The following is an 18,953-nucleotide window of genomic DNA, read 5'->3' as shown; positions in this document are numbered from 1 at the left end:
CAAGGTTTTTTGGCAACATCACGTACAGATATTTGTATATCACATAGCATGTTTTCTGATGCAGGAGGAAATATTGGAAGTTGGCAGCCTTGGTCGCAAAAGGTAGAAGTAGCTGCAAAGTTCTTAGCAAAGAGTTTGGCTGTCTGGTGCTGACGAGATTACCTCAGGTCCATTGATGATAGTTGGGATAGAGCACACGCTTCTGTTCAGGATTCTGTTTGCTATTTGCCAAAACTGGAGGGAACCAAGCCGCTACTCAGTACTTTGGACTTGACGGACTGAGAATACAACTCTTGCGTTCTTTATTACTTTTTTATAGTGATTGCTGATATTTCTGAAAGCGGATTTAGTCTCAGTACATCTATTTCGTTGGAAGCAATGAAAAAGTGATTTCTATGCGCAATGGCAGCAGCACATTCCGGAGAGAACCACGGCTGGAATTTTTCGAGGGTTTGAAGCAGTTCATACCTACAATTAACCATTCTGTCAGGTCTGATACTATAGAGGACACATCCTTTTTAAACATGGAACGCAGAGGTAGATCTGATATAAATGTGCGGAAGCTATCTCAGTCAGCCATAGAGTATCGATATACTGTACGATGGAGAGGTACATCTGGGGACTTATTACAATTCATTTTTATCTTAACTGATACAACTGAGTGGTCGGAAGATCCAAGCGGTGACAGAATAGAAGCTGAACACAGTTCAGGGCAAGTTGTGAGAAAGAGCTCTAGGAGACTTGCATACTGGCCGTCAGTATCAGGAACACGGGTGGGTTCGTGAACAATCTGCGTGAGGTCATAAGCAATGGAGAAATCATGACAGAACCTCCCCTCTTCATCAGTCTTGTTTGAGTGAGTTAACCATTCCACATTTTGAACATTGAAGTCTCCACAGAAATGAATATTAGCTGAAGTATAAGCAGATAGGGCGTGGTCAATTTTCTCAGCTATACTTTTAAAGATAGTAACTCCGCTGTTGTGGGGACGATAGAGAGCAAATATAAATGCAGTAGTTTAAGCTAGTGCAACCCGGAAGCACATATAGGGTAAGTTAGGATCTTCTTTGGAGATGTCCCTACCACATGGAAAGCCATCTTTTCTATAGGCACATATTCCATGCTCATGGCGATCTTGGGGGTCAGATCTGGAAGTTAAATTAGCGTATCCTTTAATTACGAACTCATCTAGGGAAGTGGTCTGTCCAATGCCAGTTTCACTTAGAAATAATATGTCTGGTTTACTCTCCTGTAATTAGGTTTCAACCTCTGGAAGGTTAGAACGTAGACCCCTGATGTTAGAGAAGGAGACCTGGTAGTGAGGTGTACGTTAGAAGTTGGAGATCCGGGTTTAATTGTGTGTTTTTTTATTGAGAGTTTTCATGATGGTGTTTTGGGATTTGTGGACTAGGTCGACAGACATGCCTGAAGCAGGACAGAGAGGGAAACTAAGAGAGAAATAGAAATGAAGAAATATTTTTTGTAGCACATGAAAAGGTAAAGCCGTAACAATTACCCACTAATATGGCATCGAGAGGCCCCACCAGAAGCTCCTGCATGGTCCAGAATCCATTCACCAAATGCCAATACAGCAGCCCCAGTATTTTGCACCTGCTGATAGGACAGCCTCCTTAGTGGTTAATCCAAGGTTCGGGTCCCTGACTATCAGCCGCATAACGTCAGCCCAGATAAAACGTTTACCTCCAGCACCCTTACTAGTGACATGACTACAAGGATAGTCATAGAAACAGAAAATTTCCGACATCCCTGGCGGCTGTTCACGCAAAATACTGCCAACCTAGAAAACAGCTTTTTCTTCTCCCTTTTTCAGAAAAATCACTCATTAAAAATGAGGGCTGCGGGACAAATAAAGAGAAGCGCCGGGAGCTGCCGATAACGCATCCACAATGCATTGTCTACTCTCCATTAAAAAAAATGAAATAAATAAAATAAAATATATATTTCAAATGAACTTGCCAGATAGATTCGGTACATCTTTCCACGAGAAAACCATTTACACAATTAATAAAACAATGAAATAAAAATAAAGATTAAAAACTGAAATAAATATAATATTAGCACTTGCATCCAGAAAAGAAATATTACAAAATTCATAACTTAACTGCATTAATAAGACGTCCTTCGCGGCTGCAAATAGGAATTGATTTTGTTTGAAATTTGCATTAGCAAAGCTATGTTACAGGACTACACATCATGATTCATGCCTGAGAGTATCTTGTACCTCTATAAGACCACCACTCGCCCATGCATGAGTAATATTGCCATATCTGGGCTGGTGTATCTACCACTAGTCTCTCCCTCTTAAAGTCCAAAAAAGAGTTGTCAATCTAATTGGTCCCACTTTATCAACTAAGCTCCAGCCCCTGCCTCATCGCCGCAATGTTGCATTACTGTGCCTGTTTTACAAATATTTTAATGAAATGTGTTCTAATGAACTTGTTTCACTTGTACCCCCTCGACATGCCCCTCGACAAACCCGCTTAGCCATAAGACCTAACCCCCTTCACTGTTGTCCCTAAATGCCAGAAAGCTGTCTCACAGTTTCTTCCCTCGAACAGCTAGACTTTGGAAGTCCCTTCCTGCTGCCTGCTTCTCTGGCTGTACTGATATGCAAAAGTTTAAATGTAACATAAACAAATATCTTGTTAATCTTTTCTAGATATGACCCCAAATAATAGGACTATAACTGCTACGAATTGCTACCCAATAACAATTGATGTAACTATATTTTTTAGCTACTAAGTAAATCCGTTATTCCTGAAATATGCATATCAGATTACCCCATAACACTTTCAATCTCTGTGCATTGGAGAAAATTGTCAAAGTTTCAGTATAGCTGACTCATCCATGTTGACATCGATGCAGTCGTTAATAGTGGTTATTTCCAAATGGGTCAAAGTGACTTATGACACATAATGAAAATATATCTGCTTGAACTGGACCACCTTAAAAAATTCAACTGGCTAGGTTATATATATATAATCCGTGCTGGTCGAAGTTTACATTAATAACGGTTATAACAGAGTTGTAGCTTTTATGTGAACAATCCGTTAGAATAGTCCGTTCCCTTGCTGACTCGATTTATTTGGTTGTTGATGTAACCAAACTGAGGAAATGTAACTTCAGTGGCGGATTTGGGGACTGATGACATTTAATAATAATATTGTTTTGCGAAGGAAACACTTTATTTAGAGAGAATAGTATAAAAGGGGTTTTGACTAAAATGGGCAGCAGTACCAAACTCCAAGGACACTCGGCCTGAGCACAAATTCGATGGAAATTTACGTCAATACGCGAGTATGCACAGAGCCAATCAGTAGAGAGGAATATATCGTGGCGATTACTGATTGTTCGGTTGAGATCGAGGAAGCTTCATTCCTCACCCATCAACCTAATTATGAGAGATTATGCAAAAGCGGTTTTTAGCGAGTTGAGTACAGTTGAGGGCAGTTCCCAAAACGCACCTGAACGCGTCTAAATTACGGTGACTTCGATTCGAAATTCTGCTGTTAATCTCTCGCTCGCCAGCTGAATAACATTTTCGTCGTATATCGTATTTTACATAAATAAAGCAGAGAATGCGGCGAAAAATCCTCCCTGCTGATAAAATTACAGCAACAAAGGCGTCCCTCCCACTCCCTACATCAACATCTGCTGACTGTTTGTGATAACATAGAACGAAAAGAAAGAAAATAGTTAGATTCACGTAATTGTGGCGATGTTTACGATATATGAAAATTGAATCTGGAATTAGGGATGACCGTTCTTCAGGTGAAAGTGCTTTCGGCCGCAGACGATACGACACTTGTTGAACTGTGGACTCTAAAGTGATTTCGTTTCAACTGCATATACAATTTATACAGTGATATTATGAGTACTAAGCTCTGTCGGTCGCAGATGATGCAACATGTCTTGACTCTGGACTCTGGAGCGATTTAATTTCAAATACCTATACCTTTTATACAGTGGTATTTTATTAGTACTTTGTAGTGATATTGTTTCTGTTAATGTCATTTTTTATTTTTTTTTTTTTAAAAAGGATAACAACGACTGGTGTTTTTACTTATTCATTCTGCGGAGTTTGCATTGTTACCAGATCGGATGGTCAACTTGAATTATTTTTAGAAACGATTTACCAGAAGAGGAGAGCCTAGCTCGACACCGGAGTGGGAGCTGTGGCCCGCGGGTTAACAACAAACACGACGTGGCGTGGGCCGCCCTGTCTCTCTCCTGGATTGGCAGACTTTCATTATTGAAACAGACAACTAGCAACCCTCGTCAAACCCTCTCCATGTAGACGTTTAAGCCAAACTGTCGTGCTGTAAGAGCTGTTCTGGGTAAATAGAATACCTGTTGAACTTTTTGGGTGTTCCATGATCGAAAAGGCCAAACACGAACTCGTATACCAACCTAGCCTCGGTTGATATTTTCATAAGACTTTTTTCGGGTCATATCCGTTTCTATCGCTATTCGCAAACCTTTGTGCTGAATTTTTCTGAGGAACTTTGATCAAACCTCAGGGTTTTTTTGTTTGTTTTTTTTTTTTACTTTCACGCGATGCCATGAAAATGTTGTTTTTTTTCTTTTTACACGGATGTTTAATTAAATTGTTGATTTTATCGATTCTGCCATTTCAAATTCCTCTCCCTTCTTTTTTTTTCTGCCATTTCAAATTCCTCTCCCTTCTTTATTTTCGTCAATATTATTTTCAAAGATGCTATCGATTTTCTTCTGACTAGATGACAGTTGAAAGTTTTCCGCTGATCGTGTTTAAATGCATTTACAATTTTTTTTACCTGTATGTATGTATGTATCTACATATATATATGAGGAATTTTCAATTTTTAATTTCGTGCTAAAATTACGCATCTTATATTTGCATGAGAGTACGGTAACTGTATTTACACCATAATTTTTCAAAAGCAAAACTCATAAAAGATCATTTTATTGGCAAGAATCCTTAGAAATTGTTTTTCAGGAAAAAATTCGCTTTGAAGTAATGTCGAATAACGTGTGTCTACTTTTCATACATTATTCAGTTTTCTTGTTTTCTTTTTTAATTAAAGCTACGTTGCATTTTTGTTAATGTAACGTTGCACGGCGTTACATTTTACTTCAGTAATTCATAAAAATAATCTGGAAAGAGAGAAAATGCGGGTCGGCATTTTTTCTTTTTTAACATAAGTTTTTATTACACATTACTCTTCCGTTTCGACACCACTTTAATCTCTCGCTGCCACATGCCCATCTAGCTTGATTCGCGTTTCTTCTTCCTCCGGCCACAGCCGGACCATTCTCGTCCTTTATTGCACAATACGGGAACATTTTACTTCTAAAGTTCTTGCGTATCAGCGGCATATATTCCATCTTTTTTTATTATTATTATTATTCTTTCTCCTACTTCAGATTCACTACATAGTGGCCACGTCACAACTACACGTCCGCTCTTGTGTTGGAAGTTCTGTTACTCCCAAGATTGGGCATTTTCAATCAGCCGAAGCTCACAAGCGGCCCTATCTGCAAGCTTAATCTATATGGGTGCATTCTATCGCGCACCCTCGTTGCAGCTACAACAAGCCTTTTAAGCCCATAGGCCTGCAGTATTCCCATCTTTATTGTATGCGAAGAATATGATCTTTCAACCGTAACACCGGTCAGCTTAATCAAGCTACATACAGACGGCGAAAATAGAATTTTTCATAATCGAAACCTATTAAAAAAGACCCTTGCAGGGTCCTGTGAATCTCTTCCAAAAAAAAATAGTTAACCGCCTACGTAAATTTAATCCTGTTTCCTTTTTAAAATTCTAATTTGACTCGACCGACCATTTTATCTTAATCTAATCTTCTGATTTTTTTCTTTCTTTTTTTTTAATTACTATTTTGCAGACCCCTGGAAAACAACAATACATTATATAATACAATATCAAATCATCAATACACACTTTTTCTAACAATGAACATTAACTTCTAAGTAATTACATAAAACAACCTTCTTCAGTCCTTAAAAAAATGTTAAAAAATGCCGTTAAAACTGGAAAAACAATGTTCACGATTTACAGAAACAGTCCATTGCTTCTGGCCTGAAAAAGAACATCAATTTTTTTCTTTTTTCTTTTCTTTCTTTTCTTTTTTTTACCCAGTTCAAAACAAGCGATGGCCATTTCCTCTATAAACTTCTGCAACGGTGTAAATATTTCAAATCATGATTGACACAATTCAAAACAATTTCATCTGTGCGTGTTCCCATTACATTTTCTTACTGTTTCATCGGTCCATTGTTTTAAACAGAATAACGTAATTCTTTTTCCCCCTTCTAATTTTTACATTAAGTGATATTTTTCTTCGGTTCATAACGAGCTAATTCCTAATACGATAAACATTTTTTAAAACTATTTTCTATATATAAAGTTTTACATCTGTGTGTCTGTATGTCTTTCTTTTCTTTCTTCGTGAAAAGGTTGTACGTGTGTATTGCTTTTTTTTCTATTGTTTCTTTTTTTTAAGACATTTTATTGTGTTTTTCTTGTCTTTTTTTTCTTGATACGAAATCTCTATTCCAATTTCAGGACCTGCTTCCACATTGTATTTTTCACTCCAGGTTCGATATCGCATCGTCGATGCGAACTGGTCAACGAAAACCAAATGAATGTTTGTTATATATTGGTTGAAATTGGAATGGAGATAATATAGATAAAGGATTGAGTGTTTGATTATCTTAGAGTTAATGTCGTTGTGTGTGTGATCGTCTAGTGGTCTTTCTATTACATATGTTCATATGCTGTTAAGTGTGAATATGTGTGTGACATGTCATGTATTTTGAACATACCTTCTGCCATTTCGTTGGTCCATCTGGAAATTCTCGTCTGGGAGGGAGACTTGATACCTGTTTTGGGGGACGAAGGTTTATTTCACTCCAAGACAAGAAATTGGTTCTATAGTTTTTTTTATTCACCTTCCAGTTTAATCACAGACGAAAGTGAATTTCGCCTGTGGTTTCTTCTTCTAGGTCTTATTTCTACCACGTGAGCGTTCGTCCCCCACTCCAGCGAAGGAGAGGAGACAACGGCGAAGCCGTCCGCTCTCTTCCAACTCCCAAGCAAATCTCTTCGATTTAGCTAACCTGATCACATGACTCACACGCAATCCAATCAGCTGATCTTAACTTCCGGTCAACGTGCCTACACTATAATTCTCTCTCTCTCTCTCTATCCATTCTCTAACAAGAGGTTGCATTGGCTGAAATGTTGTGAGATTGACACATAAAGTGAGAATACTAATCCGAACCATATCAAAGGGAGATCACTCTAGTATTTTTGTGCGACACAACTTTTCTTGCCGATTTCAGAAACATTCAGTTATGATTAAATATCATTCAAGAATTACACGATTATAGAAAACTAAACTAAAAAAAAAGAATGGAAAAGGCACTAACCTTGTGTGGGTTTAACCAGCTTTCTCCAAAGGAGGAAGTTCCATGAGGGTATGAAATTCACAAGCAGTCCCCAGTCGCATGTATATCTCCGTTAGGGGAGATGATGACGTTAGGTTTTTCAATTCTTGCGGGAGGTGTCCACATCCTCCTACATACAGTGCCTTGAATTCCCAAATTGGTCACCTATCTGGTATTAATAAGGCCCAATGTTGCTTAACTTCGGCGATCTAACAAGAACCGGTATGCCAACGTGATTATGTCGTATATACACCTCTGTTAATCCTCAATCTATCAAAAAAAATGTCTTTTTAGATGCATCAAGGTAGATTGTCAGTGTGTCACGGATTTTCTCATCAATTGCAGGTACTCGCACGTTATATTGACTCTAATAACGCAACCTAGAAGTGAAAGGTTACGATCGCATCCTTGAAATGTTACTCTTTAACATAAAACTTTTCAAGTGCTAAAATGGCAACCTCCTACGAGGTACCTTCAACAACTTTCCAGACCTTTTTCGCACGGCACTTTTATTGATAGTACACGCATGAAACTCTAGTCTCATTCGAAGTAATCTCCTGCGGCTGCAGTGTACTTGTTGTACCGTTCCAACAATTCTGGAAGGTCCTAGCTTCTTTCATCTCCATAATTATCTCATAACGACAGCCTCCAAGGTTTTCCTTTTGGTTTAGGGAATTACCAAAAGTCACAGGGATCAAGGTCTGGACTATGGTGAGGGTGAGGAACTGTCGATGCTCATTAGAGTGTCTTTCTTTCTGATCTTCTTTAAGCACCCTTAGGACAAACTTAATTTAATTTTTCGTATCTTCAGTTCCTCGCGAAAAATTGTGTATACAGTTCCCACACTAACATCAAACTGTGCACTTATTGTCTCTGTACATATTTCTTATTCATGAAATTCTTTATTTGGCCGATTCATTCTGGTGTTCTGACGTCCTATTCAATTGAACCTGAAATCATAAAAATTGGTCAGTGATCTCAAAAGATGTATAGCAATAATATACTGAATTTTCAAGGGCCTACAACAATTTTAAAAGCCTGTAAAAAAAAAAAAAAGGTCTGGAAACTTATTAAAGGTACCTCGTATGCATGCGGCATTAGATAACACGAAAAGGGTTGATATGTCGTGAAAACAAAATAACCGAACTAGACCACTTTAGCAAACCTTTTCTAAAAGGAGACTGATGGGATGGGTGAAGTTAAGAGATCAGAATTGTATTTTTATGCAAAGTCAGGGCACGCCATCTCTAAGAGGTTTTCTCTAAGTATTTCCTGCTATGTAAATATTTTAAATATTTGAGAAAACCGCTTACGATCTTGAAAAGTCAACTATTCATAGTGCAAAAAGTTATTTTTGTATGCGTCCATGTTTTTTGATAAGAGACTGTCCGTCAGACAGCCGGTTGGTCGGTCAGTCGGTTCTGTTTGTTTAAAATAGCATTTTCATCACTCTGTACACAGATTGAGTGGACGTATTTTAACAATACCCGTTCTTAAGTTGTTGTTTTTTTTTAAGTAAAGCAAAAACAACAAAAGACAAAGGGAGTAACATTAAAATATTTGATACTCTTTTCTGATCTAATATTTTATATTTTTAATGTTATCAATCCATTAATCGGACCCTGACTATTAAAACTAACTTTAACCTTTAGATTATCTGGTGCTACCAGATTAAGCTGTCTGAAGATACCGGTTTCTAGACTTAAAATGCACCAAACATTAATGTTACTTTTTTTTTTTTTTTGCAAAACTCAATCATGTTCTACAAAAGCAAACACAAAGGCAACAATTTTCCACCTGCAAAACAACCAAACCAAACACTACGAATAAATATCTGAAAACATAAAGAACTTAAAGCATATTTTTTTCCAAAATGACTCAATTCGCCATTAAATAAACCGACAAGGTTTGATGTGCGGCAAAACAAAACAACCAAATCAATGACTTACGGTTAGGTAAGGATTTGGGTTAATGAGTAGACCACATATTGAAATACAAATAACTCCCCAACTCGCATATTGAATTAGAAACGATTCAGGGGATCACGTAAGTAGAGCATACAAAAGACTGAGAAAACAATATGTAAGGACGTAGTTAAATATGAAAATAAATCGTGTTATCTTCGGTGGTTATGTCTGAGAGTGTTCTTCCTTACAACTAAAATTTATTTCATTTTCTGTATAAGTTTAAAAATATGAAAACAAAAATTACAAAATAAAATGCGTACAGGAAGAAAGAGATTAACATACATATACTAACAGACTGCATGCGTGCAGGTGCACTTTAAGTCGATTAACGCTTGCCATGCCCCAATTGCCTTAAATGCTAACCCCTTAGCAGCTATTTTTACCAACTAAAGACAAAATCTTTTTTTTTTCACCTCCAAATCCGCTATATATCAAATTTTAAGTCTGTAGACAAAATATTGACGGACCGACAAGGTCACATATATAAATTGGCAGGATACTTTGTTACTCGGTCGTAAAATACGCTTAAATATATTTTAATTTATGCAGATTTAGTGTTTATTAATATAGTTAATTCTCTATCGATTAATATATTTAAAAGTTAAAAAAAGAAACAATATGACTTCGTTGCCATCAGCTAGAATCAAAACCAAATATAACTCTCTAGCCTTATTGGTAAACCTCTCAGCCACGTCCATACGAATATAAAAAGTTCAAAAATAGTTTGTTACTATATTTGGGCATGCGGAGAAGGTCATTGTAAGTTGACTTATGCCTGCCAAGTTTAAATGTTTTTTTAAATTTTGGCCCCTAAGCAACTGTTTTTACTGATTAAAGACCCAAATGAAAGTTTTCCACAAGTTCAAATCCCCTAAATATCCAGTTTCCACTCAGTAGACCAAAAATTGGCAGGAGTTTAGAAGAGACCGTTCCTCAGATATATATATATATATATATATATATATATATATATATATATATATATATATATATATATATATAAAGCTTAATGTGTGTGTGTGTCTGGTCACGAATAGGTTCCTATATGGTTAACTATTTTAAAAATCTGATTACATATAATTATAAAAGATGTATCGAGGATCAGGAATAGGTATGTTTGATCTGGCAGAACGGTGGTTCATTAAAATTGTGGGGTCTGCGTATGCGCCTGGTCCACAAAGTATGCAAATAAAAATTTAAAAAAAAAACGTTTACAAGTGTTTTTGATATAGATTACATAAGAATGCTTTGATAAGTATGTTTTAACTTAAATAGCGATGGTATAATAAAATTGTGGGGTCTGCGTTCGCGCCTGGCCTCCATATAATGGAAATAGGCACAAACTTTAATAAAGACTTTTCATATCTATCTGCGTAAGTATACTTTGATAATTGTTTCAGTTTGAAGAAATATGGTATAATAAAATTATGGGGTGTTCGTTCGCACCTGACCTCCATAGAATAGAAATATGTCACAAAGTTTAACAAGTTTTTTTAATATAGATCCACAGAATATTGTGATAAGTGTATCAGTGTGAACAGGTATGGTATAATAAATTATGGGGTTTATCTATTGTATTTTTACTTTCATCATATTTTACTTTGGTTTTGATACCTCCAAATTCGAAGCTATCTCTTTACAACCCTTCCTTTTCATAACCTATCATACTTTCATAAATCAGAGTCCATTTTCTGTAGGCTGTTTTTGAACCCAGTCAACGACGGGTACTTTATATATATATATATATATATATATATATATATATATATATTAGTGACAAACATAAAAACAATTTTGACACCCCGTTCACTATAAAGATTAACCCACCTTAATTATTACAAAAATGCTAATTTGTTTTGGTGTCTTACCCTATCCCCATCCCATTTGTGCTGATGAGGAGACAATATTAAAAAAACATTCATTGTCAATTATTGCCAATATTATTTGTCGATTTAATAAAATGAATATCGTTTTCGAAACAGTCGTACATTCAATGTTATTTTGTGCTTTTTTTTTCTTTTGAACCTGACTCATAATTTACAATTATCAATGTTTATACTCAATATTAATATAGCTCTATGATAAATATAGCTTTTGAGCTTATATATCTACAGTACTATGATCAATGTTCCTTAAAATATTAATACATTAAATTAAACTTTGCTCTTTTAAACTTCCAGTCTAATTCCCTCTCTTGTATATGTGTATATATATATATATATATATATATATATCTCACAGCAATACAGTGACTTATATGAGGGTCTTTCAAAGCTAAAACCTTTTTTTTTTTTTTTGTTATGCAAAAGTTGAAGAGCTACGAGGACGGGAGTAGTACCATTAACACAAGATCCCTTTCTGCTCCTAAATTCATTCGTCGACATAGTCACCACTATTCTCAATGCACTTTTGTCAGGAATTTAATGACGTATCTCTGCTTCTGACGCGCGTTCATGACATCTGTTGATTTCTTAGAATCTCACACCAGTAATATCTGCAACAGAGAGATGAAACTGTTAAGTCATGAATGCAAAAGTTCAGTCATCATAACAATTCAATTTGCAATCTCCTCTGATTTATTGGACAGAATAAAAACAAATAGGTGGCATTTCTTTCGGAACGTCTCTCGTTTATATATATTGATGTAGATACACATACAGAGAAATTAATTGATATATACCCATATATAAATAAGATAATTATAAATTGATGAAAATTAATCTTTTTTTTTCATAGAATCCTGATGCCAATATTTCATTCTGCTAAGTCGTTAACGCAACCAAAAATAATTGGTACTTTCAAATGCAACATGGTGGAATTTCGGCTTTCAAATGAAAATGCTTAATCGTCTTTTAAACAGAACTCATAAAATACTTTAGCAAACATATTTTTTTAAAATATTTTTTGTTATTTTTTGTTGTTTTACTGGTTGTGCTATTCTTCTAGTCTTTTCATTTCAAATGGTTATATTATTTGTGTTGCACGTTTTAAACGACAGAGGATTTGGAAAAGTCAAATAGATGATTGCAAGTATAATCACTAAAAATAAAGTTGAATAGAAAAATACAAAAAGAATTAAATGCATTTAAAAAAATACATTACTATTCAGAAATTGAATAAGAAGAAATTTAAATTGTAAGAAAAAAAAGAACTAGAATGAAGGAAATTTAAAAAAATTAAAGATAAAAATAATGAAACAATGATCATTCGTTTTCCGTGGTTATATTTTAATTTGGGGTCTCCGACAAAAGGAAGGTGGACCTGTAAATTCACCCTTGTCCGTTCTTCTGTCCGCACTTTTTTCAATAACTATGCCTTGAAATTTTTGGAAATTTTGCAAAAACATTAAACATGTGAGTAAAAAAAAGTAACAGAACGGATTTTCCGGGAAAACTCCGGTTGCCCCCATAGGGGTGCCTTTCGAGTTAAAATGGCTAAAATTGACACTTTTGTGCTTATTAAAAAAAAATTGATGCCTTGGATTTTTATAAAACTTCTGAAAAGTTGTACCTAATTTCTATATAATTTTGTTTGTCTATACTTCGCGATAACTCTTATGTGTGCCTCAGGGGCTCTTTTAGGTCTAATAAAACACTCCATTTTCGGGACTATTTTACCATATTTGTCCAAAATTTTCTGTATATATTTATTTAACAGTTTTTGCTTAGTGCTGAACTTTAAGTTAAATATGTTAAGGCCTTGGGGACTTTTGAGACTAAATGGGGAGGGGGCAAATGATGGACTTAGTCATTTCCTTTTTTTTCTTTTTTTTTTGCATGATGCAGAACTCGAATTTCCATATGTTAAGGCCTAAAACTGCACCATTTGTTCATTTTCACCAGGATTTGACGTCCCCTGGGGACTTTTGAGGCTAAATGGAGGAGGAATGCTGAACTTGGTCATTTTTTTATGCCTCGTTCACTGTGCACTCACGGGGGACCATGAATGTTTCACTTTTTTTTTAGTCGCGTGCAAGCGACTCTATAAGTCACTCCGTCGGTCTGTCGGTAACACTTTTGTGCTTGGCCTTTTTGGTTAAGATCAAAGGTCTGTTGTTAATAGATGCTGTTCTTGGCTTTTTAAGCTTTTCTTGGCCTTTTGGCCAAGATCAAAGTGTAGTATCCGTTCCGGCAGATACTGCAAGCAAAGACCATATGTGGGAGCAATCCCACATATAAGACCTTGGTCAATGTAGGGGCAACCTTTCATACCAATTGTCACTATCCAGCTCCCCTACTCCCCGGAGAGTTGGTCCCCATTTCCCCTTCACTCCTCACATTAAAAATCGGCCTTGTGCCTAATTTGCACGATGGGGGAGCAAATAAATACCCTTTTCTTGGCCTTTTGGCCAAGATCAAACCGTAGTATCTGTTCTTTCATGTTGTACTTATGTTTGTAACTTTGTGATATAAAGTGGGGGATCACTTTTTGTATTAATTTAATGTAAAATGATCACCCACTTTACAATCGGTCAGTCTCAAAACAATTAAAGTCATTCTCCAGATCATTCAAGTTGTTTTGGAAGGATTCCAGCATTCAAGGCATTGTTAAGGTCATTCAATTCATCCTTAAGTTCATTAAAGTCATTCTTAGTCATTTACTTTTTATTTAAGTCATTTCAGCCCATTTTTAGGTCATTTAAGTTTATCTTTAAGAATTGCATGTAAATCCTACAATCACGCATTCATTCATTACACGAGAGCACGCGACTAATGGCTATCGGCCTTGTTTATTATTCGTTTCTTTACTTTTATTTAGTTGTTTTTGGTTTGTTATTGTTTGTTATTCCTATTCGCCTTTACCCTGCATTTATTTCTGCTTCTCTCCTTACTTTTCATTCATTTTCATTTCCTTTTCTGTATTTCCTTTTATATCCTGTTCAATTCTTTTTATATCCTGTTCATATCCTTTTATATCCTGTTCATTTCTTTTACATCCTGTTCATTTCTTTTTACATCCTGTTCATTTCTTTTTACATCCTGTTCATTTCTTTTCATATCCTGTTCATTTCTTTTTATATCCTGTTCATTTCTTTTTATATCCTGTTCATTTCTTTTTATATCCTGTTCATTTCTTTTTATATCCTGTTCATTTCTTTTTATATCCTGTTCATTTCTTTTTATATCCTGTTCATTTCTTTTTATATCCTGTTCATTTCTTTTTATATCCTGTTCATTTCTTTTTATATCCTGTTCATTTCTTTTTATATCCTGTTCATATCCTTTCATATCCTGTTCATATCCTTTTATATCCTGTTCATTTCTTTTTATATCCTGTTCATTTCTTTTTATATCCTGTTCATTTCTTTTTATATCCTGTTCATTTCTTTTTATATCCTGTTCATTTCTTTTTATATCCTGTCCATTTCTTTTTATATCCTGTTCATTTCTTTTTACATCCTGTTCATTTCTTTTTACATCCTGTTCATTTCTTTTTACATCCTGTTCATTTCTTTTTACATCCTGTTCATTTCTTTTTACATCCTGTTCATTTCTTTTCATATCCTGTTCATATCCTTTTATATCCTGTTCATTTCTTTTTATATCCTGTTCATTTCTTTTTATATCCTGTTCATTTCTTTTTACATCCTGTTCATTTCTTTTTACATCCTGTTCATTTCTTTTTACATCCTGTTCATTTCTTTTTACATCCTGTTCATTTCTTTTTACATCCTGTTCATTTCTTTTTACATCCTGTTCATTTCTTTTTACATCCTGTTCATTTCTTTTTACATCCTGTTCATTTCTTTTTACATCCTGTTCATTTCTTTTTACATCCTGTTCATTTCTTTTTACATCCTGTTCATTTCTTTTTACATCCTGTTCATTTCTTTTTATATCCTGTTCATTTCTTTTTACATCCTGTTCATTTCTTTTTACATCCTGTTCATTTCTTTTTACATCCTGTTCATTTCTTTTCATATCCTGTTCATATCCTTTTATATCCTGTTCATTTCTTTTTATATCCTGTTCATTTCTTTTTATATCCTGTTCATTTCTTTTTACATCCTGTTCATTTCTTTTTACATCCTGTTCATTTCTTTTTACATCCTGTTCATTTCTTTTTACATCCTGTTCATTTCTTTTTACATCCTGTTCATTTCTTTTTACATCCTGTTCATTTCTTTTTACATCCTGTTCATTTCTTTTTACATCCTGTTCATTTCTTTTTACATCCTGTTCATTTCTTTTTACATCCTGTTCATTTCTTTTTACATCCTGTTCATTTCTTTTTACATCCTGTTCATTTCTTTTTACATCCTGTTCATTTCTTTTTACATCCTGTTCATTTCTTTTTACATCCTGTTCATTTCTTTTTACATCCTGTTCATTTCTTTTCATATCCTGTTCATATCCTTTTATATCCTGTTCATTTCTTTTTATATCCTGTTCATTTCTTTTTATATCCTGTTCATTTCTTTTTATATCGTGTTCATTTCTTTTTACATCCTGTTCATTTCTTTTTACATCCTGTTCATTTCTTTTTACATCCTGTTCATTTCTTTTTACATCCTGTTCATTTCTTTTTACATCCTGTTCATTTCTTTTTACATCCTGTTCATTTCTTTTTACATCCTGTTCATTTCTTTTCATATCCTGTTCATATCCTTTTATATCCTGTTCATTTCTTTTTATATCCTGTTCATTTCTTTTTATATCCTGTTCATTTCTTTTTACATCCTGTTCATTTCTTTTTACATCCTGTTCATTTCTTTTTACATCCTGTTCATTTCTTTTTACATCCTGTTCATTTCTTTTTACATCCTGTTCATTTCTTTTTACATCCTGTTCATTTCTTTTTACGTCCTGTCTATTTCTTTTATACTTATTTGTCAGCCTTTTACATTATTTTCTCTATTTTATTTATTTTAAGCTTCATCAATGTCTATTTGTCATTTTCTCTGTTTCCCCTTTTCTGCTTTGCCAATTTCTAATATCCATCATTTGATTAGAGTTTCTGTATTCCAACCTGATGTCGGCCAATTATTCTCCATCGTTTATGTGTTTATTTTTACAAATCTAAAACGTAATTATTCTTGACTGATTTAAAATTACAAGTTGAAGTATTCAATAAAGCGCCAAAGCCCTCGAGTAAAATTTCTAGATAATTTTAATCACATGACAAATGTTCATTTCACTTGAAATAAATATAAAAATATAGAGAAATAAAACAAAGATTATAGTGGAAGATAAAGTGGAGAACGAGAGATTAAATCTATTATACCGAAGGCGTTCCAAAAGTAATGCCTCCTATTTTTTAATACAGCCGATTGGATCAGAGAAAATTACTAATTGCATTATTATGACTGAACTTATGCATTCAATACCTGTAAGTTTCATCTCTCTGTTACAGAAATTGACGGTATCGGATTCAAAGAAAACACCCCTGCCATTGACGTGCGTAAGAAGCAGACATGTATCATTGAATTCCATACAAAATGCATCGGAATTGATAGTGACTATGTAGAAAAATAATTTATCGATCACAAAAAGTCACTCATTTTATGGTATAATTTCCGTCTTCGTAGGTCTTCAAAATTTTTAGTTTAAAAAGTCTTTAGCCCTTAAGCGTCCCGGTTTGCTAATCTGTAGCCCTGAAATCTTCGGGACCGTTAATCTTTAGCCCTGAAATTTTCGGGACCGTTAATCTTTAGCCCTGAAATTTTCGGGGCCGTTAATCTTTAGCCCTGAAATTTTCGGGACCGTTAATCTTTAGCCCTGAAATTTTCGGGACCGTTAATCTTTAGCCCTGAAATTTTCGGGACCGTTAATCTTTAGCCCTGAAATTTTCGGGACCGTTAATCTTTAGCCCTGAAATTTTCGGGACCGTTAATCTTTAGCCCTGAAATTTTCGGGACCGTTAATCTTTAGCCCTGAAATTTTCGGGACCGTTAATCTTTAGCCCTGAAATTTTCGGGACCGTTAATCTTTAGCCCTGAAATTTTCGGGACCGTTAATCTTTAGCCCTGAAATTTTCGGGATCGTTAATCTGTAGCCCTGAAATTTTCGGGATCGTTAATCTGTAGCCCTGAAATTTTCGGGATCGTTAATCTGTAGCCCTGAAATTTTCGGGATCGTTAATCTTTAGCTCTGAAACGTCGGGGGTCGCTAATTTGTGACTGGAAAGTCCAGGAACGCTGATTGTACAAGATTAGTTTTTATTGAATTTTTAATATCGTGCCACAAAGTAAATTTGAATTCAGACAATTAAATGTGACATTAAATTGAAATAGACTTGACACCTGCTTTACATGAAACAACCTTGATTTTGTCCTGAAACCGCGGCACTGGTTGCAAGAGATTTTCTCAAACGCCATTTATTTCATTGCACAAGTATTACTATTTCTCACCGTCTCCTTGCTGTTTAAAATGCATCAATCATGTCAGGAATAAATGATCGCTTGTATTCAATTTTTGTCAAACTCAAGAAACAATTCGGTTATATGATCGTGTATACCATTTTTTTTTTTTTAACACAATGATGCCTTTTTATTAATTACTTACTTACATGAACGAGATGCAAGGTTAATACCTGATTCATCAAATTCAAATATTGCGGATGAGAAATGACTACATTATAAGTTCATTTTGTAGCATAGTGACTCCTCCGAAAATGTTTATCTTTGGATTAAGAACGCAGCTTCAACATAATACTAGACTTCAACTCAAGCCAAGATTTCTTTTGGAATGATATAAAAAAAAATCTAAATCATATTTAACTTATCCACTGCCATAGTAAACATCATGTCGAACACGTTCGTTTTCATTTTCTCTATATCAATAATATCTCTCTGTCTGTCTGTCTGTCTCTCTCTCTCTTTCTCTCTTTCAGAAATTATTTTTTCGATCAAGTTAGTTTGTCATTGATTATGTACAGCCTAGCGTTCATATCGCTTGACCCATTGTAACAAAACTTGGTCAAAATATCCGTCATCGTCTAACCTAGAACTACTTTAATTTTGGGATATCTAGATAAAAAAAAGCTTAGTTCATTGAACAGCGAATGTCAGTTTTTACGGTAACTTATTAACTTTAGGGATTCTATAACTGGCCCATATTGTAGCCATGGATGTCCCGCGTTTTCATGATTTTGAATGTTTCGATAGAAGGTAGAAAGTTGTATAGAATATCTAATTCTGATTATTTAAATTTGGTGTATAGATCTGACGCTCTCTGATAGCAGAAACCATCATGGAAATTTGTAATCGATTCAGGTAAATAGTTTATTTCCATGGCATTAATGGTAAAATACATAAATATAGAGAAGTGAGGTCACGATTAGATCAAAGCCCTTTACGTTATCATGTGGAGGAGTCCATTCTTGGAGTTTTTACTATTGATTATATATATATGTGTGTGTGTGTGTCTGTATACATATGTGTATATGTCTGTGCGTGTATGTGTATGTATATATATATGTCTGTGTGTATATGTGTATATATATGTCTGTGCGTATATGTGTCTGTATATATATGTCTGTGCGTATATGTGTCTGTATATATATGTCTGTGCG

The 18,953-nt window shown here is 34.7% G+C and overlaps 1 protein-coding gene and 1 pseudogene across 2 annotated transcripts in view; both read left to right on the top strand.

Annotated features, from left to right (window-relative positions):
• The window catches only part of LOC145296711 (high affinity 3',5'-cyclic-AMP phosphodiesterase 7A-like), a 434,586-nt gene that overhangs the window by 88,882 nt on the left and 326,751 nt on the right, over positions 1-18,953 (top strand). The gene's annotated exons all lie outside the window — the stretch shown is intronic.
• On the top strand, positions 13,768-13,977 carry LOC145297242 (U2 spliceosomal RNA; annotated as a pseudogene).

The sequence above is a fragment of the Euprymna scolopes genome, chromosome 17 (genome assembly GCF_053919585.1).
Source record: "Euprymna scolopes isolate OS-2025 chromosome 17, ASM5391958v1, whole genome shotgun sequence".
NCBI classification, from domain to species: domain Eukaryota; kingdom Metazoa; phylum Mollusca; class Cephalopoda; order Sepiida; family Sepiolidae; genus Euprymna; species Euprymna scolopes.
The sequence above is the reverse complement of the archived record's forward strand: the minus strand, read 5'-3'. Positions and strand labels throughout refer to the sequence as shown.